Below are 22,664 nucleotides of genomic sequence, written 5' to 3' on the forward strand. Positions count from 1 at the left end.
CTGTTCCCTTGGATTGCTTTTTCATTTCTGTCTTTTTACAGTGTTGATCTTAACAATTCGAATTCTTATTTTCTCTTTACCACTGACATTATGATCTTATACATTTCAACTTTGCGTTTTTCTTAACTTCCTTGACATTTTATATAATTTATTCAATATGTTTAACTTCGTTGTCAGTAATCGCGTTCATCCCGACTCGATTGAGTTTTATTTCTGGAATAGTGGAATGGCACAGTACAAATTAATGGATACTTCAAGTTCGCATTCAATTTTGGGGATGTTGTCAATTGTAATCGGATAGCTGATATCAAGTTTTGTCGTCAATTTGTCTCATTTTATCTCTATAGTAGCTTGGTCTGTTTGGATTTTTACATTTGTTACGATCTGCAGGCTGTAGTGCTGATGCCAGTCCGACTCGTTGGCTGAACGGTCAGCGTACTGGCCTTCGGTTCAGAGGGTCCCGGGTTCGATTACCGGTCGGGTCGGGGATTTTAACCTTAATTGGTTAATTCCAATGGCACAGGGGCTGGGTGTATGTGTTGTCTTCATTATCATTTCATCCTCATCAGGACGCGCAGGTCACCTACGGGTGTCAAATAGAAAGACCTGCACCTGGCGAGCCGAACCCGTCCTGGGATATCCCGGCACTAAAAGCCATACGACATTTCATTTCAGTGCTGATGCCAAAGACCACGCGAAATATTTTTGATCATCATTGACTACATTAATATTTCAGCCTGTTTAATTTTAATTACATCTGACTACTCTAGATAGGATGCCGCGTGAAGTGGATTGTATCTACTGTGAGATTCTTAACTCTCTTACTATCTTTTGAAACATATATAAATCTGGATTAAATTGAAAAATCTGAATATCTGCATTTAAAATGGAAATTATGAAAATTAACATTCATTAAATAAAATACACACTCGTCGGACCTTGTACTCACACTTACTTGTTACCTGCTTACTTACACATACGTTATTTGAATGGCGCCGGCTGCCACTCAGTACAGCAATAATAGAATGAGACTCTCGACTATCTCTAGGGTGTGGGGTAATAAGCTTACTTTTAACAACATACCATATAAGTTCTGGGAAAAGGAGATTGGCGTTCGGTTTCCCCATTAATTTTGAGGTTAAGATATTTTACTGTAATTGAAATAAAACTATGAATTCGTTTGATAGAACAATATATATTCTTTAAATAATATATCAAAAAATAGTGAGTCTTGTTGCGATAAAACAGATGAGAATATGAAATTATGACATTGCAACTGAAAGAAACTAGGCATGAATTTGAATTCTTCTTGACCGGACATTTAACAATTTATACGAAATATTTCCCTCACTGATTCACCTGACTGTACCTTCAACACTTTTAGTGTAATTACGACGTATTCCTTTGATCTGGTGTTTACTGTAGATGTGTCACGCCTAAGTTGGTGATACATCCTTGTGACTGCTTCTTCTCCATATCATCTGACTTCTTTGTAAGTCAATACGGTATTACCTCTTGGTAGGCCCAGGATTGCCCTCTCTGACTTCATGGTAAGCCCTTGCGTCCGTGTCTTCCACTAAGTGACGGACCAACCATTTGGTCTCACTCTCTCAATGACCAATAATTAATGGCTCACTGAGTCTTCGCCATCTCTCGTTCACACTCGTTGGCTGACCAACTAAGGCCTCTTGATCTAGTAGACTTCTTCACTGTACTGCTTCCGTTTAAGTAATGACTGACGCTACAATATGCACCCACCTTTTATAGACGTTAGTTGACACAGCTACGTAATCTCCAGAAATAACAATGACATACTCCCACCTACGCGACAGATATTACAGACAGTGGTGAAATAGCCCTGGGGCGGCCGACTCTCTGAGCGCATATCTAAATAAATACGATGACGTAGCCATGGAGTGGCGATGACTTGGCAGAATCGCCAGTGGTATAGCAACATAACAACGTCACTTCCACATCTGATACATCGAAACTCTCACTGTACAGGTATTTAATGGTAATCTACACATACGTATATATGCATACATCTAAGTACAATCTTGCAAGCAACAGGCATTGCAAAATTGAATTAAATAAGACTGATAATTACAATAATAGTAACAATATCACAGATAACATAATAATAATACTGACATAATAATAATAATAATAATAATAATAATAATAATAATAATAATAATAATAATACAGATAAAATAATAAAATAATAAAAATACAGATATCATCTTGTAACGGGATTTGAACCGTTACACTACTTAGGCTACAGCCAACTGCTAGCCAATGACTCTATCTAGAATCCAGTCAAATCCATCGCGAGGGTGAGCTGCAAATTCTTCCATTCGAGCAGTTATTTGTTTATTTCCAACTGGATAGAATTTTTAAGATCTACATTATTGATGACGGCCGGCCCCCGTGGTGTAGGGGTAGCGTGCCTGCCTCTTACCCGGAGGCCCCGGGTTCGATTCCCGGCCAGGTCAGGGATTTTTACCTGGACCTGAGGGCTGGTTCGAGGTCTACTCAGCCTACGTGATTAGAATTGAGGAGCTATCTGACGGTGAGATAGCGGCCCCGGTCTAGAAAGCCAAGAATAACGGCCGAGAGGATTCGTCGTGTTGACCACACGACACCTCGTAATCTGCAGGCTTTCGGGCTGAGCAGCGGTCGCTTGGTAGGCCAAGGCCCTTCAAGGGCTGTAGTGCCATGGGGTTTGGTTTTTATTATTGATGACGATATAGTTGTAGGACTGGAAATGAAATTCTTGACGCTGTTCGATAGATTGTCTTTTATGCTCACGAAATAGTAACATATTAACTCGTACACCACGATGCATTCTAAGATTCTCTTTTACCGTTTGAACTACAAAAGGCTTTACCGATGCCATAAAGTGATTATGATCTAGAATATTTAAATCATTATCAAAGTTGAATATCTGTAACCTACTCTGAGACGCTCTTTCAGTTTCATTATTTCTGTGAGTTCTTCTGTTTCTTTGTCCTCCAAATACTCCAGTAGAATAAGGAAACACATATTTTAATTTTAAGGGTGTTGGCTCAGGATTATAAATTATTTCATCGGTATCTACATTACGAAACGGCAAACTTTAATTTGCTTGTCTCTTTAAAGCTAATTCATTTTCATAATCTCTGCGAGTTCTTCTGCGCTTTTGTTTTTCAAATAATCTAGTAGAATAAAGAAACACATCTTCCAAAGGTGTCGGTTCTGGGGCATACAGATTTTCGTGGACATCTAGGAATGGTAATCCTTCAGTCGCTTGCTTGTAATTATTTTCAATAAGCTCTAAAAGTTTTGTTTTTTTGGGTCTACTATAACCCTTGATACCTCTAGATTTGCAAATATTTATGAGGTCTTTTAAAGTAGGTGTGTTATTTACAACTCTATTAAAAGGTCCCTCTTGATTTTTATTGATGAGATTAATAAGTTGAGATTAATTAAGCTTGGAGTAGCCTCCGCGCCCAAAATTCTTAGCTTGAGCTCTTAACTCTACTACTTTGAGGTACATCAAGTTCTCACTTTATTAGAAATAAAATTTAGAAGAGTATTTTTGAGTAAAATAAATATGTAAAATTGATGCAGTAATTTCTTCTTGGTAAGGTAGTTTGAGATGAATTTTCAAACTACATCTGGAAATAATTTTTCCGCAGACGCATACAACTTTCTCAGCTAATTTTGCTTTGTAATTTTGGTAGTAGGCTTTCAAGCACTAATTGCAAATGTAATTGCTGGTGCAATTTAACACCGCTTTTCTCTTGGAGGTCGATATCCGCATTTGTGAATAAACCTGTTGCTATTTCTAACTTCCTTTCCGCATTGTTGACAAGTAAATGTTTTTCTTCCAGTCTTGTTCGATTTCCTTTATGCGTTCTATGCGTTTTGCTTTCATTTTATACACTCAAAGCACCCGCGTTAAATCCGGTGATGTAGTGGGCCAAGAAACAGGGCCCCTCGTCCTATCCATTTCCCTGGCAGTTCCTCGTTCACATGGTTACGAACGGGCAAACTCGAATGTGGTGGAGATCCATCCGGTAGCAAACCACATCGTCAAACGAGCGTGCAAAGGCACATCCTCCAGCAGCAGTGGGAGTTCCTGACGCAGAAAGTGCAGGTAGCGTGGGCCCGTCCAATGGCCCTCAGAGAAATATGGTCCAATCAGGCGATCCCCCAAGATTCCACACCAAACATTCACTCCCCCATCGTACTCGATGGGCCGCGTGTCTCACCCAGTGAGGATTGTCCGGACTCCAATAGTGTATGTTGTGGCGATTGACGTTCCCATTATTGTGGAAGCGCGATTCGTCCAAGAACAAGATATGCGATACGAATGCTGCATCATTGTCCAGCCTGTCTAATAGCCACCGACAGAACTCCATTCGAGCTTCGAAATCCCGCTCATGGTGTAGCTCAAGATGGTATGGGTGAAATTTATATTCGTGCAATATTCGCCAGACGGACGGCTGGCTGGTGTTCATCTGCCGTGCAACTTCCCTTGTTCTGATGTGTGGATTATTACGAGCTGCCTCCAGAACAGCCTCTTCTGTTTCACCCGAAATAACGCGCCTATCGCGGACTGGTGGCTGGTTGAAAATCACCCCTGTTGTCCTTAAGCGTCTTTCAACACGGCGGAATGCCGCAGCAGCCGGGTGTCGCCTGTCGGGATACTGTTCTTGGTACAGACGTAGTGCCACGCACGCGTGTTTCCTTGCTTCCCAATAAATGAGGAGCATGTCAACGTTTTATTAAACACATTGTGTACAAGGTATTAATTTAAACGAAATTAGCATCATTTGCATAGTGTGACAAAGTCAATGTCCTGTCTTTGCACTCAATGATATGATACGTGTTGCATGGTCCTCCACATATGGTGCCCTGACATCTGTCGGTGGGGCTGTGGTATCCCTTGGTTGAACATATTCGGTGATGTAGTCCGTGGGCTGCCACTCTCGTATATAAATGGCGCAGTTGGTAGTTGGCCCTTTTCCATTCCATTACAGTACATTCAGGCCCTAACCAGCCGAGTATGCGCAGGGCACAAGGTGACTAACAGTGTCATTTTACTGTTTGAATATGGCAAACGTGGGCCTATATTTACGTATTCAAACATCATACTGATCCAAATAATTTGAAGAATGCAGGATTCGAACGTATTTCGCGCTCTATAGAGCAAGAAAATGGGTGAAAATTCATATCACGTCGGGGTAACGAGAAAAATAGCATGTGGGAGCCTACCGCGAAATCTGTAGTATGTAGTGAACATTTTGAAAGCATGTGCGTTAGCATTTCTACTAAAACCAGACGCCTTTTCCCAAATTCAATTCCAAAGTTTTTTCAGAGTATCCATCGTATTTACATGACGAGAGCAGGTTTAATAAAACGTGTAAGCTACCCAAGAAACGAAGCTATGAAAATGCATTCACGCAGGCAAGTACAAATGTTTCAGATGACGTACATTTAGAGCGAAGAGAAGACGAAAATGTCATCTCACGTTCAGTCCAAGTTGACATTTGTTTTTGCTATTTGCTTTACGTCGCACCGACACAGATATGTCTTATGGCGACAATGGGATAGGAAAAGCCTAGGAAGTGGAAGGAAGCGGCCGTGGCCTTAATAATTAAGGTACAACCCCGACATTTGCCTGGTGCGAAATTGGAAAACCACGGAAAACCATCTTCAGGGCTGCCGACAGTGGGGCTCGAACCCACTATCTCCCGATTACTGAATACTGGCCGCACTTAAGCGACTGCAGCTATCGAGCTCGGTCCAAGTTGACATGGCCCAGTATAAAGTACACTCAACTTCCACAACCAAGGCAAATGTGAGACAACTGACATCACGTACTTCCGACCTATCTATTATCTCCTGCGTAACTCGTCTTTCTCCAGACGATCTGCCGATATATTTCATCAATGTACTTTTGTGTGGCAAATGCAATATTTACATCTGCCTAGCAAATTTGTAGCCTTTTGGCAATTTCCTATGCTACAGAACACAAGTTTTTATAATATCGTCTGTCTACTGTACCTTTTTCTTGCCTTCAATTGCTCGAGTAAGAACGTAGCTTTCAAGTCCTTCGCTAAACTAGAAACCTGCAGTGTGGCATAGAGTTTATATGCATACGATTTTCTCCTTCGTTTCTTCTCTTCGCCAAGCAACTTCACTAAACAGACACACAACCTATAGGGAGTTATACACTAGTTCATGCAGATTCCCGGAAATGCGATGTAGACGTGTCAGGCATATCCATATTACATTAGATAGTTTTAATTTAATAATTTTATAAATACAGTTAGTGTAATTCTACGTCGTTTTTCACAAGCTACGATCAGAAGAATATTTGTTCCGTGAGGGAAGGGGGGAGAAAAATCACAGCTGTCATCGAAAGCAATAGGTCTACGTCGAAACCATTTTATCTGAGTTGTAATCATCACAAAATATCAACGCCCTTATATTAGAACAGTGCTGATGGTTATATTATTATCAACATTAAACCGTCGCATCAACACGCAAATGTTTTTGTTCAGAACCAATTTTCAGACACTAGGATCCATCATTAGTGATTAAAAATTATTTATATCCTATGTGGATTAATAAGTTCTTAGCAATCCTATCCTAATGAAAATCCACAGCCTGTTTCCAGTCATTCGACCGGGTCAGGAATGGTGTGAATTAAGCCCCTATCTAGTGGCGGGGATAGGAAATGTGCCGGCTGCCGAAGCCTGTCGCACTCCTCTGGGCCTATGATAAATGACTGACAGATGAAATGAGATGATAATGGAGAGTGTTGCTGGAATGAAAGATGACAGGGAAAAACCGGAATACCCGGAGAAAAACCTGTCCTACCTCCGCTTTGTCCAGCACAAATCTCAAATGGAGTGACTGGGATTTGAACCGCGGTATCCGGCGGTGAGAGGACGGAGCGCTTCCGCCTGAGCCACGGAGGCTCTCCTATCTGGATTAACATGTTTTAAATCATTTTTAATCATTGATGATGGACCTTGGTGTCCGAGAACTGGTTCTGAACAAAACCACTTGTGTGCTGATACGGCTGTTTAATAATAATAATAATAATAATAATAATAATAATAATAATAATAATAATAATAATAATAATAATAAAGTATTTTGTTACTGGGGTCCATTGTCAGTGCCTGGCATGATAAATGTAACAAACATTAACTTATTAGAAGAATACAGGATATTTCTTTTACTGTCCAGTGAGACACATTATTGTTACACAAACAACATTTTTTTTTTGCTAGTTGTTTTACGTCGCACCGACACAGATAGGTCTTACGGCGACGATGGGACAGGAAAGGGCTAGGAGTGGGAAGGAAGCGGCCGTGGCCTTAATTAAGGTACAGCCCCAGCATTTGCCTGGTGTGAAAATGGGAAACCACGGAAAACCATTTTCAGGGCTGCCGACAGTGGGGTTCGAACCTACTATCTCCCGAATACTGGATACTGGCCGCACTTAAGCGACTGCAACAAACAACTTTAATACAAATTTCAATCTTAGGTATTTCTTACCAATATGTCGGCAGAAATTCGCTATGCTTCTTCTTAAGTGTGACGAGGACCTGTTCAGTATCGCTCTGAATGCACTGGAGCAAGTTTACTAAGGTTGATGCGAATCATTTCTGTGCTACAGTAAAAACTGATTAGGTAGTTATGAATGACACCCACAGGAGCTAGTATATAACATAAGAATCGAAGAAAGAGTACAAATTGAGCTTATGAGACTGAGCAGAGGTTATAGGAAGTAGTTGTAATGAATATTATTTTATGATTAATTAATATTGGCGTTATATGATTGAGATCCTTGTGAACATGGAGGTGGGAGAGAGAAGCAATGTTTGCACAAACGTGCCTCTTATAGAGCCAAATGAAGTCTGCTATGTCTTGGCTTTAGAGGAGGATATCAAGAGAAAGTGGCGCTTGTGGTAAGAAAATCAATTTCCCTCCTCTGACCTAATTAAGTCTGACCATTTCCTGCACTTGACCGGATGTGACGTAGATACCGGCCCAGTCTAATTAAGGGAGGCGGTGACCAATTTCACGGCTCACCACCGCCAACAGATGTCACTGGCGTAGCAGAACGCTACCGCAATCCCTCGAAACTCAGCCAAGGGTTACTAAATGAGACCTCGGGGGTTGAAAAGTGGGCTGCGCGGGTTGCTCCCATCATTAGCACGGCACCCTTTCCCTCTCACAACTAAATAATGGACAATGAATCGATAGGCTTTCAGTTTGCGGTACATGTCCATTTTGTTGAGTGTGGCGAGCTTGTAATGAAACGGAGAGGACAATATTCTAGGAGACCTGAGAGTAAAAGGATATCCCCCAAGCAGAAAGCACAAAAATAAAAAGCAACATTGTATTTTGTATTAAAACGGTGCCGTAAGGGTTTTTATTTTCTGGGAAAAATTAAAATAGAAATATATTTTTATGTCGCACAAGTAACTTGGCCCCAAGGGTAGCGTTGTTTAGTTCGCAATGAAATATTACCTGGTATCGCAAAGCAATTTGCCTACGGAGAAGAGCATTACCAGCACTTGATGTGGAGATTTGCCATTGTTTCTACGGCGGAATTTTAACAAACTTTGGCTGTAGCATTCAAAATTAACAACCCTGCATACCAACAAAAACTAGAAATCATCTACTAAATATTGAATGGCTTGAGGCTAGTCAAGAACATTGTTCGGCACAGAAGTTTATATTATTATTATTATTATTATTATTATTATTATTATTATTATTATTATTATTATTATTATTATTATTATTATTTATACACCGAGTTGAGCCTCTATGGACTGCGTGGTAACAACCAACTTCATTTCAGTGTCTAGGTCTTGTTCTTGTTCCGGCTTTGACTTCCTGCCAGTATCTTCTGAGCCCAGCGATGAGTGCCTGTTTATGCTCATCAGACAAAGGTCCTTTCCGTCTTCTGGAAGTTGATGCCACTTGGAAACCTTGATAGTTGTTCACCAATCTTCTGAATGCGTTCCTGTCATGAATTTCTTGGTCTGAAATACCAATCTGCCTCAGATCTTTTTCGCGATTTGGCCTCCGATTACTTGACGGAAGAGAGAGAGAGTGGATAAGACAACGAGAAAAGTATTCCCCTTGCACATTCTCATTCAGGACGCCTTTTCAGGGTGGTTCTGTGATGGTGTGGGCAGGAATCAATACAGCTGCAAGGACGGATTTGGTCTTCGTGGAGAATGGGAGCTAAATCGCACATCGGTATGTGGAGGAAATCCTTCTGGAGCATGTTGTGCCTTTCACTCCATTTATTGGTGATGATTTTACACTGATGCACGACAATGCACGCCCACATTTTGCGAGAATTATGCAAGAGTTCTTGGCCTGCTCGAAGCCCTGATTTGAATCCTATTGACACGTTTGGGATCAGCTGGGAAGAAGAGCCCGACATGACCATCCAGATACCCTACAGGACCTACGGAACGCTCTCCTGGAAGAACGGGAGATGGTTCCTCAAAAGGACATTATCGCACCAATAAGAAGCATGCCTGAAATGTTGAATGCCGTCATTGAGGTGACAATACACGCTTTTGAAGATGCGGACAGAGCTCTCCGAGATCGTCTCCGAGGTCTGCAAAGTGAAAGTGTGAAGTATATAACATCAAACCAGAAGTGCATTACTTTTATGAGGTTACTCAATATTTCTTTGAAATGCGCATCTCTGGCTTAATTTGTTCAATTTGTTTATAATGGTCTTTTCTTTTCATTGTTAGATACTTAGATGGGACCGTACCACAATATTCTATCACAAGATAGTGGATTAGATAACTGTCGGGTTCAATTAATCAATCAATCAATCAATCAATCAATCAATCAATCAATCAATCAATCAATCAATCAATCAATACTGATCTGCATTTAGGACAGTCGCCCAGGTGGCAGATTCCCTATCTGTTGTTTTCGTAGCATTTTCTTAAATGAATTCAAAGAAATTGGATATTTATTCAACATCTCCCTTAGTAAGTTATTCCAAACCCTAACTCGCCTACCTATAAGCGAATATTTGTCCCATTTTATCCCTATTTGTGGGAATGTGCCGTGTGGTTGTGGAATATTGGAAGTAGAAGGTGCATTGATGTTTATGTGTGTCGGACATGTTTGATTTTGGAAACAACTGCGAAGCTAGTACGTTGAGCGCAGGTGTGGTGATATCCTTACCTAACTGGTCAAACAGTTGTATCATAATGAAAATCTGAACTCTGATTGGTGGAGAACCTGTATCATAATGGAATTTGAACTAGAATGAGCCTCATTAAGATTCAGTTTTCTGGCATATAATATTTATATTTCGGCATCGTCGAAAATATATAAATTTCAGTTTTAAAAGAAATAGAAGTGCTGCGATTTTCGTGCCGCTCAGTGTATTTCTAATATAGTGACGATGGCAGAAGTGACCAAACAGAGGAAATGGGCGTTTGGGTTGAAGGTATCGACAAAAGAAAAATAAGGTCCACGAAGAAGGTGGAAATTACTCTCTCGATCTTGCATGAAGGTCAGGAGAGAACAAGATTTGAAGACGAGAGGTCGATTCTTCTCCTCCACCTACTTCTTTTGCTGTTAGTTTGACGTCGCACCGGCACAGACAGATCTTATGGCGACAATGAGATAAGGCAGGAAAGTAAACGTGGCCTTAATTAAGCTACAGCCTCAGCACGTGCTTGGTGTGAAAATTTGAAGTTATGAAAAACCATCTTCTGGGCTGCCGATAATGGAGTTTGAACCCGCCATCTTCCGAATGCAAGTTAACAGCTACACGGTCGGGATCGTTCAGCCAGTTCACTCGGTCTTCTTCTGCTGATGCCTTCTCCTCTCAGAAAGTTGTCGACCGCCATGGGTTAATTATTCATTCCCTGAACTTTACTCCAATTATCTTCAACATTGCAAAAATGCTAAAAGTAGTCAGCATTACTAAATCGACAGTTCAGTTCAATAGTACTACATCTCAAAACAGCGGATTGTCCAGAACAATGATTTTAAGATATTTCATCTTTCAACTAAAATAATGTTAGACATTTACTCTCATATTATATTACCAACTATATCCTATAGGCCTACGTAAAATTAAATATGCCATTTGAGATATAACCTCAACAGTTTTTTTTAAATTCAACGCCGTATTTAGTTTGCGTGTGTTGGGTTGCGTGTTGGCAATCTCCGCCTGCTTTTGGATATTTTTATAAGGAAATAAATCACAGCCCATGTTGGAAGGTAAGCCTGACGACGCCATTTTCTCTTTTAGAGTTTATATTACAAAAGACTGATTGTGTTAGTGAAAGCATGGCCTTTAAGGTTAGCAAGTGTGTTTTCGTTTGATTTGCACTGAGCTGTAAACATGGTTATATTTTACATGCAATTTAACATTTATTTTGTAAAGTAGTATAAAATGTTTTAAGTTGATGGCTTAGTGCACACACATTGTATGTCCATTTATGGCCACTTTGGAGTTAATACCATATTCGGATGTCTCTCAAACATATCTAATTCAAATTATAGTATGTCCAAATAATAGGGAACATGCTGATTTCCAAGGTGAAATATTTCGTGTCCTAGTTAAATCACCAACTCTACTTCGCGAATGTTGTATGTCCCGTATAATAACTTTATATATGTCCATTTGGTTTTCATTTCACTTGGAGGCGCAGATACTGTATGTCCGGACATACCATTTTGCTGCTGAAAATTTCAAGTTCTTACTGCCTTGATGGAGCACAAATATTGTATGACTTGGACACTGTTTTGAAAGATTTGACGCATATTTATAACTGAACAGTGATTATTCAACTTTATTTAATTACTAATTATTCATACCTTGTGATTTTATTAAGAAGATAAAATAATTTAATAATAAATGATCAAAAATAATGTTGAAATCAACGTTTGTGCTTTGAAGTTCCCTTTCACATTGTTAGTACTAAATGTTGTATGTCCCAAACTTCCATTAAAATATAGTGAAAAATTCCTTCACTGGTGTAAAAAAAACGTGGTCCAGTTGTTGAAATACAATTACAAAGAAATAGTCTACAAACCAGTAACACTGTCTACAGCTATATTATTTGTCGTAAGTAACTGCAACTTCATAAATTTTCTATTTGAGTTTTCTCAGAATCATGGTTTTTGGACATAGAATGTTTGTGCGCTAAGCCATCGATATTTTCTGACCAGATTGAAATGCGTGATATTTGTAGACGTCTTCTAAAGTGAGAGTCAGAACAAGGCAGCGCCAGATTAGGGATGGAGAAAGAAGGTGGGGAAACAGCAGATTCTGTAAGATTCGGTAGACTGAATTCTTCAGAAGCGTCGAAGTCCTATAGTATTCCACGGTCTACGCTACGTAGACAATGGACTGTATCTTCTGTCTTCTATACCAAGGAAAATGAATACATGCGAAAGTCTTGTCGCGTTGAGTGTTGGAGAATGCTCCTCCACAACGTATTATAGGTAGAAGAGGGCACAATTAAGCCCCTATCCAAAAACCAAAACGTGCGTCGTGACATTGTGATTTTATGTATGAAAAATGATCATTAGCAACATTTTTATTGGTGGCCATATTAAAATAACGTCCTCTAACATGGCCTATTATGCCCTGTTACACAAGGATTACAAAGAAGCAGGAGAATTTGACCCTCAATAAGTTGACACATTTATCTTCGCTTTGCATTTGTGTGCATAGCTCTACTCTGACCAATGAAAGAGAGTGGGGTACAGATTACCTTACCTGAAATGAATATTTCTGGCCACTAGTTACTAATGATTGTGAGTGTACTAGGGGCCTCATTTCTTCTCAAGTAAGCAGTCTCTACACGAGGATACCAACATCATCAGCCTAGTGGAGATAAATGATTTGGAACACATAGTCTGCACTCGTATAAACTGGATTACAATTAATAGATAAAATGTCAAAAATACATTTTAAACTATATATTTCATTTTTACAAGAGCCTCCGTGGCTCAGGCGGCAGCGCGTAGGCCTCTCACCGCTGGATACCGTGGTTCAAATCCCGGTCACTCCATGTGAGATTTGTGCTGGACAAAGCGGAGGCGGGACAGGTTTTTCTCCGGGTACTCCGGTTTTCCCTGTCATCTTTCATTCCAGCAACACTCTCAATTCTCATTTCATAGCATCTATCAGTCATTAATAAAATCACTTTGGGAGTGGCGACCCCATCGTACTAATAGCCTATATATGATTCATTCATTTCATTCCTGACTCGGTCAATGACTGGAAAACAGGTTGTAGGTTTTCATTTTTCATTTCATTTTTACAATGCGCATCACGCGGTAAGTATGACAGCGACACGGCTCCGTTCGAAAATCTTACTACTTCGATTACGATTAAGAAGGGATGGTTATCTAGTTGTACTTCAGCATAAAACAATCATTTGCTCCACCGCCACCAAACCAAAAACAAAAACGAAAGAACAAAATACCCATGACACTACAATCCTGGTGGTCCATGGTCTACTAAACGATCGCTGCTCAGGTCGAAGGTCTGCAGATTACGAGGTCACGCGTGCTCAGCACGACGAATCCTCTCAGCCGTTATTCTCGACTTTCTAGATCGGAAAAGCTATATCACCGTCAGATAGCACCTCAACTGTAGGCTAAGTGGACCTCGAACCAGCCCTCAGATCCAGATGGTAGGCAATCGAACCCGGGACCTTCAGGTAAGGGACAGACTTGCTACCCCTTTATTATTATTATTATTATTATTATTATTATTATTATTATTATTATTATTATTATTATTATTATTATTATTATTATTATTATTATTGTACCTGGCGGTACACCTCCGCGCCGCAAATTCAAATATTGCGCGAGTTGAAATCCCTCTACAGGAGGAAGCCTGAACTTCAACAAACTGTATTAACTCTACGGTTTCTCGGAAGATGTCTCTACGGTAAATTTTGAAGTGTTCTGAACTATGTCTATTTCGATTTGTATTTGTTTGCTCTGTAGCAAGAAGTGTGGACATTCTCTTCTAGATGGCACTACTTAAGAACTATAATTGTGCACCCTAGTGCGAAGTGAAGGAACTGTTTTTTTGAAGAAATTTGGTATTCATAAGTTTGTTCTTTGTTAAATTTCTTTCAGTCATTTTTTGGGTTCTCTTTCCGCTTGTTTTGAATTTAGCCAATCCCGAATTTCTCTAATTAATTTTTAACCAATAACGTATGTCTTCTCCGATATGGAGATGTTGCTTCAAGCTATCCAATAAAGTTGAGGGGGGTGTGGGTACTCATTCTTGAAAGGTCTCGAATGTTCCACGAGGGTATTTAAACCGCTGATTTTCTTGTCTCGGTGCCACTTCATCGACATCTTGCTTAGTATGTGATTATGTAGCAGGGGGCGGGCAGCAGTTCATCCACAAGGTAATGGCCGTTTAATAACTTTATTTCTTGCTAGCTCAGCAGTTTAACCCTCTCGAGCTCCCACTCATATTGTTTTGAGGTGACTACGTTTTCATAATCGTTTTTCTTCTTTTCGTAATGTAATAATGTTTTCTTATCGTGTCACCTCCTTAGTATGGGATTAGCCCTTGCGTATGCGGCCTAGTGCCAAGTAGGTTTCAAAAGTGTATTAGGAGGGCAAGCTTCGCCTCCATTCTATTTTGTATTAGGGGCCAGTAACTTAACCTGATGTTTTATTTTCCTCATGTAAAGGCCCTGTAGGTTGGGTATCAAATACCCCTGTTTCTTGGTGTGCCTTAAGGGCAGATAGAAATGAAGTTTGTTGTAGCCTTTGATAGGCTTGTCAAATTGAGAGCGGGTCTGCTCTTTTTCTTAACATTGTAATTAGGAGCAAGTGCTCCTCGTACTTAGGGGTTTTCTGCCCTTTAGCTATTGTGGTGGTGAGCTGAGAGTTCAGAAATTAATCTTGGGGCTCGAAGCCCAAATCTTGTAACAATTGTAATTTCTTAAATTGTTTTCCTGCTACTTGGTACCTGTTACTCTGTTGTTGTTATCTGTTGATTTTGAAAAGAAAATATAACCTTTGTTAAAGTTTTAAACTAACCTTTAATTTCGTAAGCTGAGACCTATTCCCACCCAGCACCTTCTTTCACCTCTGCAAATCCACAAAACATCGTAACAATTATTATTATTATTATTATTATTATTATTATTATTATTATTATTATTATTATTATTATTATTATTATTATTATTATCATTAGCTCATGTACCCGTGCTTCGCTACGGAGTTCTACATTATATACAGAACTGTCGGTTAGGTAGAGTTCACGTTGTGAGCAAGACTGTATTAAATTGCATAGCTCTTATCGTAACCGTAGAAACGCGACGGAGGATTCACCAAACGTCTTTTCTCATATGAAGACTGTGTTAGGGAATTTTCATTGTAATGGTTGGCCAGTTTGCCTACCATCAGTCACAATCTGGTTGGGGAATTGCATTATAATGGCAGACTCAGATACGTCAGCCTCGTGTCGATAGATTTACTGGCACGTTAAAGAACTCCTGTGGGACAAAATTCTGCGTCTTTGAAAATGTATGTGATCGAATCCAAATTTTTACACAATATATTTTTTTTACGTTGTTCATAAAATTTCAGAATTGTATGTTTCCAAAAATAATCCTTTTTTTTTATCAGGGTGGTTGGAAATTTTCGTTCTTGATCGCATTGTAGTCTTTATATATAGGCTACAATGTTCATGCTATATGACTGTGAAATGTGTAATTCAATCAAACAATCAATCAATCAATCAATCAATCAATCAATCAATCAATCAATCAATACTGATCTGCATTTAGGGCAGTTGCCCAGGTGGCAGATTCCCTATCAGTAGTTTTCCTAGCCTTTTCTTAAATAATCGCAAAAAATTGGAAAATTATTGAACATTTCCCTTGGTAAGTTATTCCAATCCCAAACTCCCCTTCCTATAAACGAATATTTGCCCAAATTTTTCCTCTTGAATTCCAACTTTATCTTCATATTGTGATCTTTCCTACTTTTAAAGACACAACTCAAACTTATTCGTCTACTAATGTCCTCCCACGCCATCTCTCCACCGACAGCTCGGAACATACCACTTAACCGAGCAGCTCGTCTCCTTTCTCCCAAGTCTTCCCAGCCCAAACTTTGCAACATTTTTGTAACGCTACTCTTTTTTCGGAAATCACCCAGAACAAATCGAGCTGCTTTTCTTTGGATTTTCTCTATTTCTTGAATCAAGTAATCCTGGAACCATACTCTAGTTGGGGTCTTACCAGAGACTTATATTCCCTCTCCTTTACATCCTTACTGCAACCCCTAAATACCCTCATATCCATGAGCAGAGATCTGTACCCTTTATTAACAATCATATTTATGCGATTACCCCAATGAAGGTCTTTTCTTATATTAACACCTAGGTACTTATGATCCCCAAATGGAACGTTCTCCCCATCAACGCAGTAATTAAAACTGAGAGGACTTTTCCTATTTGTGAAACTCACAACCTGACTTTTAACCCCGTTTATCATTATACCATTGCTTACTGTCCATATCACAACATTATCGAAGTCATTTTACAGTTGCTCACAATCTTGTAAAATAACATCATCTGCAAACAGCCTTATCTCTGATTCCACGTTTTTACACATATCATTGATATATATAAGAAAACATAAAGGTCCAATAATACTGCCTTGAGGAATTCCCCTCTTAATTATTACAGGGTCAGATAAAGCTTCGCCTACTCTCCGAGTTCTATTTTCTAGAAATATAGCCACCCATTCTTTTATATCAGTTTGTATTTGTATTGGAATAATGATATGGATCAATGGCTGGCCGGTACAGCGTAAGTCGTGAGATGTTCCCGCGGTTTTATGCACTACTTCATTTTTAAACACATCGGTAGGAGTACGTCATTTTGTAACCGTCTTAGAAAAAGGTTGTCTCCGCGCAAATGTTTTGGCGGCAACCGTTGTACAATAGCAACTGTTTAGCCCAGCACTACTGGACAGTGAATGAACGCCTATGATGATTTTCTCGATGTGTTATGGTTGCCGCCCTATCGATTATTGAAGTGCCGAATGATTTACAATTTACCTTGTATTTCGATACCAATTCAGACCTCTCTAATCTAGGAACAATGTTGTGGTATTGTTGACAGTACGAAATATCAACAACGGAAGTTATTGCTAGGTTACCGGAGGTAAGCCAGGAATGGCATTAAAATTAGTGATTTTATAGCTGAAAGTAAAAGGTTAAATCACGTGAAAATATATAACAAATTTCATGTCTGATATTTCAGTCTATGTGTGGCCTCTGTGAGAGTGAGTAATTTCTTTACTGCTTGCATGTATATTGAAATCCTTCATGCCTTGATTGTGTAGTCAAGAGTAGATTGTCCTAGCTAACCCTCACATGGTTTTGTGGGGGTTCTTATTAAATCAGTGAAACTATATATCCCTCTTCCTCTGTTCGTTTTCTTATTATCATTTTCTCTGCATCTTTATGGCAGTTCAACATCAACACGTAAGCAAAGTGGACAATAGAGTCGTCCTTCCTTAGCCGCAAATTTCCGAGTATGCCAGAAGTGACCTACGACACCGTAAATGTTCATAGTTTTATTTCAGTATTGGATATTCGTAAAATCAACCTGTATGATATCCAAATGCCGAATATTCTATATTTTCATATTAATGCATGAGATTACATGTTTGTAGCATTTCTCACGACAATAATGATTGTTCAGGGTTATCACATTTTCGTTTCTTTTTATGTAGGGCTGTTTTTAATTATCATCTTGTGATTTTATCTTACTAATATGTCTCATTTTATTACTTTACGTTAAAATATATATGGTAAGCATTTTTGATAACAAATTAAAGTAGTCTTCACTGCCATATCAAAACGATTACATAGTGTAAGATTTACAGACGACATCGCTATTGTTTAGGAACAGAAAAAATACATGGGTAGTTTGCTACAAATTACGGAAAAAAGTTTTAGGCATTTTAAAGCTCAAAAACAACACTGAAAAGACTACTGTAAGACAATAATTGTAGGCAAAGAAAGTCATGGGCAGGAAGCAGTAATAAGACTTTTGAGTGCGGGAGGTGGAAAGGTGGAACTATATGAAATTTCAAGAATTCGGTTACCTTGTAAGTACCGTCACTAACGATAAGAGAAGCATGAGGAATGTTAAAAAGAGGATAGCTATAACATAACATAACATAACATAACATAACATAACATAACATAACATAACATAACATAACATAACATAACATAACATAACATAACATCATAACATAACATAACATAACATAACATAACATAACATAACATAACATAACATAACATAACATAACATAACATAACTACCCTCAAGAATTCCATCATGTTATTCAAGAACCATGTTTACGGACTTCAGATAAATGTTTGACATGCCTCACTCTTTTTCATACTCTTATGTAACTTCATACTATCTCGTGTAGGACTGATCCCTTCATTTATATCTATTATTGTTATTCAGGAGAGCCTCCGTGGCTCAGACGGCAGCGCGTCGGCCTCTCACCGCTGGATACCGTGGTTCAAATCCCGGCCACTCCTTGTGAGATTTGTGCTGGACAAAGCGGAGGCGGGGCAGGTTTTTCTCCGGGTACTCCGGTTTTCCCTGTCATCTTCCATTCCAGCAACACTCTCCATTCTCATTTCATAGCATCTATCAGTCATTAAAATCACCTTGAGAGTGGCGACCCCATTGTAATAATAGCCTATATGGTTCATTCATTAGATCCCTGACCCGGTCAAAGACTGGAAAACAGGTTGTAGGTTTTCATTTTCATTGTTATTCAGATACTCTTTGTCATTGGGGAACCTGCGGCTGTTGCGGAAAGATTGTATAATAAATAAGAATGCATTGAAAAATAATAATTGGTTAATCAATAAAAACTTAAACCTTGAAACCAGAAAAAAACTGTTGAATCTTATGTAAAACGATTAAACCGAGCAAGCTGGGCTGAAATAAAAGTAACATCATTGTGCTGATAGAAGTAAATGAAAAGAAAAGTTTTATGATAGAAATAAAGAAAAGAGAGCTGAAATTATTTGGCCACCTAATGAGATAACCAAATCATTTGCAGATTCGTAGAAGGGAAAGTTCTTGGGAAGAGGGCGACCAAGACTTTCATACATCAAGAAACCCATGTCGCAAATGAATTACAGCTCATATGAAGAGAAGAATATGCTGGCAATGAAGAGAGAAAATTGGTTGCAGCGAAAAGGCATAGTCTTCAGTAAACGTTGATGATGATGATGATGATGATGATGATAACACAGAAGTTTATTTTTCGACTTCACGACACGAAACAAAATTGTCCAGCACCGTTTGAGGGTTAATCCTCATTTTTGTGCTTAAGTTCGGAATATTCTCAGTAAGGAGTAACGAAATTAATTTATAAAGCCATAAAAATGAGACTTCGTCGCAATATTTAAAACCACATTAATTATCAGCAGCGTTGTTTCCTTAATATTGTTGTTTGTTGTGTCGACTGTCCTCTTTTAGACTGGTTTCACAAATCTCTGGTGCAGACCTTGTGCGATGATGATGATGATGACAATCGTATGACCCAGCTAACACGTGCGCCACGTGCGGCATTTTAATTTCATTCCATTTAGGCTGCGTTGATGTCAATTTCTGCATTCTGTTTTACTCTACCAGATGCTAGAGATACGGATTTCTGTTGGGTGGTCTACTGGACATTTTAATTAATTTTGTCGTTTAAAAACCAATTATATCACCAAAGATCATTTACATGCGACACAGAGTAACGAATGGAAACTTTTCTGCTCTTCAAAAATCTTTCTGCATTTGTGACTCAAGAAATTTCCTCTTTTTTTGCGACAGCTCTCCATTACCGTAAGGTAAATCTCCAAGGTGCGCAGTTGCTTTTGGTTTTTAGGGCAGATAACCTAAATCAGAATTGTTTGGGAGGCAACTTTAGTGTTATAGAATTCAGTGTTTCCAGATCATCAACGAACATATTCATCATACGTACCATTTTGATTTTGAGTCCGACCTCACACGAGCAACCTCCTCCTCCACGTGAGTCTGATCATAAAATGAGATCTGTCACTTTCATTCCAATATGAACAAGAATGTGCTTTCGCAAACTGTAGCTGCCAAAGATCACTTAGTTCCGTTGAAATAAAAGCAGAAAACGATCATGCAGTTTGGCTGTTGGAGCAAGTGTTCACAGAAGTCAGCACAGCCTAGATAATGTTTGGTTCCATTTAATTAAAAATGAGCGGGTTTCATGCGATAACATGTGGGTATATCTCATAAATGTTAGAAATGGTACTTGCTTCCTTTTATAAAAATGCCGTCCAATTATTAGCTGCCCCAAAGGTGTTTAAAATGTAAACTAGATCAATGGAACATTAATCTTATTTTTCATACTTTTATACTGTACTTAACAATTGTTTTTGACGATAGACTGCACATGCGCTACACGGCTGTTTGTAACTCTGACCGTCAGTCACTTTGACTTCTCTCAAACTGGCGAAAATATTGAACGAGTTTCCCTCAGAGGCACCTACTGTTAGCTATTTCCTGAAGTCACTGTAGAACACGCTTATGTTTTACGACAAGTATTTTTCTAACGTAAACATTTTTCTCGGCAGCCATTTGCTCATCAAATGCCTTGTAGACTAACATTTCTCTGAGGCCGATGACTTTAGATGTTACGCCCCTTCAAACAACACGCATCATCATCATCAATATTACTCTGCATGTTGAGCATCCTACTATTGTTTAGTAGTAACTGAATACTCAATCAACCTCAGAAAATGCAGTCTACCTGGAAATAGTAATTTCCCCAGGAGTGTATGCACATCCTTTAAAAAACAGAGATAGAAAGTGTTGCTCTGAGTCTCTTTGTTTCCTGGAAATGTTATGGCATGTACGAGGACGAGCAGATACAGAATTTTTCCAGAAGTGTAGAAAAGTCCATAGTGTATATTCCTTGAAAACTGAGGAAAGAACCTATTGCTGTAGGTCTAATTGTTTTCTAGACATTTCGTGGCTTTCATGGACAAGTAAAAACACTGAATGGAAATTAACATCAAAGTATATTCAAATGCCATTATTTCAGAAAACTCTTTAAAGTGCTATAAAATGAAATATAATCACTAACAGCTTCCTTTCTGGAGATAGTGGGTTCGAATCCCACTATTGGCAGCCCTGAAGATGGTTTTCCGTGGGTTCCCATTTTCACACCAGGGGCTGTGCCTTAATTAAGGTCACGGTCGCTTCGTTCCCACTCCTAGCTCTTTTCCATCCCTTCGTCGCTATTAGACCTATCTGTGTCGGTGCAACGTAAAGCAACTTGTATATATATATATAATTGAAAAATACATTGAATCGCAAATGAAGAGATACTGAATCGAATTGGTGAGAGGAGACGAAAACGATGTGCCTAAATTCGACGAGAAGAAGAGACAGAATGATAGGACACATCGTAAGACCCCAAGGACTTGTTCAGTTAGTGTTTGACGGAAGTGTAGGCAGTAAGAACGGCAGGGGTAGACCAAGGTATGAATGTGATAAACAGATAAAGGTAGACGTACAGCCTGTACTGTTCATCACGCATTTTCCTTCGTTCAGTTTTTTAATGAAAATATCCACAACCAACGTATTGTTAAAGCATTACATCAAATCTGTTTGAAATGTTTACAAAATTGTATCCTGGTAGAAATTATTATGACTTCAGTTATTTTTACTGGATATTGTGTTGAAATATGCTGGTACTTTTACGGGCCAGAACAATAGTTATCTTATCTTTTATAAGAGACATACTTTGCTCCAGTTTATTCTCTCCAGGATTATTTGATGCAAGAACTGGAGAAAATCCAAAGAAAAGCAGCTCGATTTGTTCTGGGGGTGATTTCCGACAAGAGAGTAGTGTTAGAAAAATGCTGCAAAGTTGGGGCTGGGAAGACTTGGGAGAACGAAGACGAGCTGCTCGACTAAGTGGTATGTTCCGAGCTGTCAGTGGAGAAATGGCATGGGAGGACATCAGTAGACGAATAAATTTGAGTGGCGTCTTTAAAAGTAGGAAAGATCACAATATGAAGATAAAGTTGGAATTCAAGAGGGCAAATTGGGGCAAGTATTCGTTTATAGGAAGGGGAGTTAGAGATTGGAACAACTTACCAAGGGAGATGTTCAATAAATATCCAATATTTCTTTGCAATCATTTAAGAAAAGGCTAGGAAAACAATAGATAGGGAATGTGCCACCTGGGCGATTGTCCTAAATGCAGATCAGTATTGACTGACTTATTGATTGATTTAGGTGAACCATGATCACCCTTACCGGTCTAGTATACTTCTAAGCGTGGTAAAGTTTCCCTCCAGTATGCGTTTTACGTGGCATTAAGCCAAGTACACTGACTTAGCAAATGTCATGTGATAGTCACCTAATAGCGTGTGGGGCCACCTCTGGCCCTGCGAACTGCAGTGAGACGCCGTAAAAGTGAGTCAACAAGTCCCTGGTAGTCCTCTGGACGCAGCTGACACCAAATCGTTTGCAAAGCGGCCGCCAATGCTGGTCTGTTTGTGGGTGCAGGATCCATGGC

This window comes from Anabrus simplex, chromosome 1 (genome assembly GCF_040414725.1).
Source record: "Anabrus simplex isolate iqAnaSimp1 chromosome 1, ASM4041472v1, whole genome shotgun sequence".
NCBI classification, from domain to species: domain Eukaryota; kingdom Metazoa; phylum Arthropoda; class Insecta; order Orthoptera; family Tettigoniidae; genus Anabrus; species Anabrus simplex.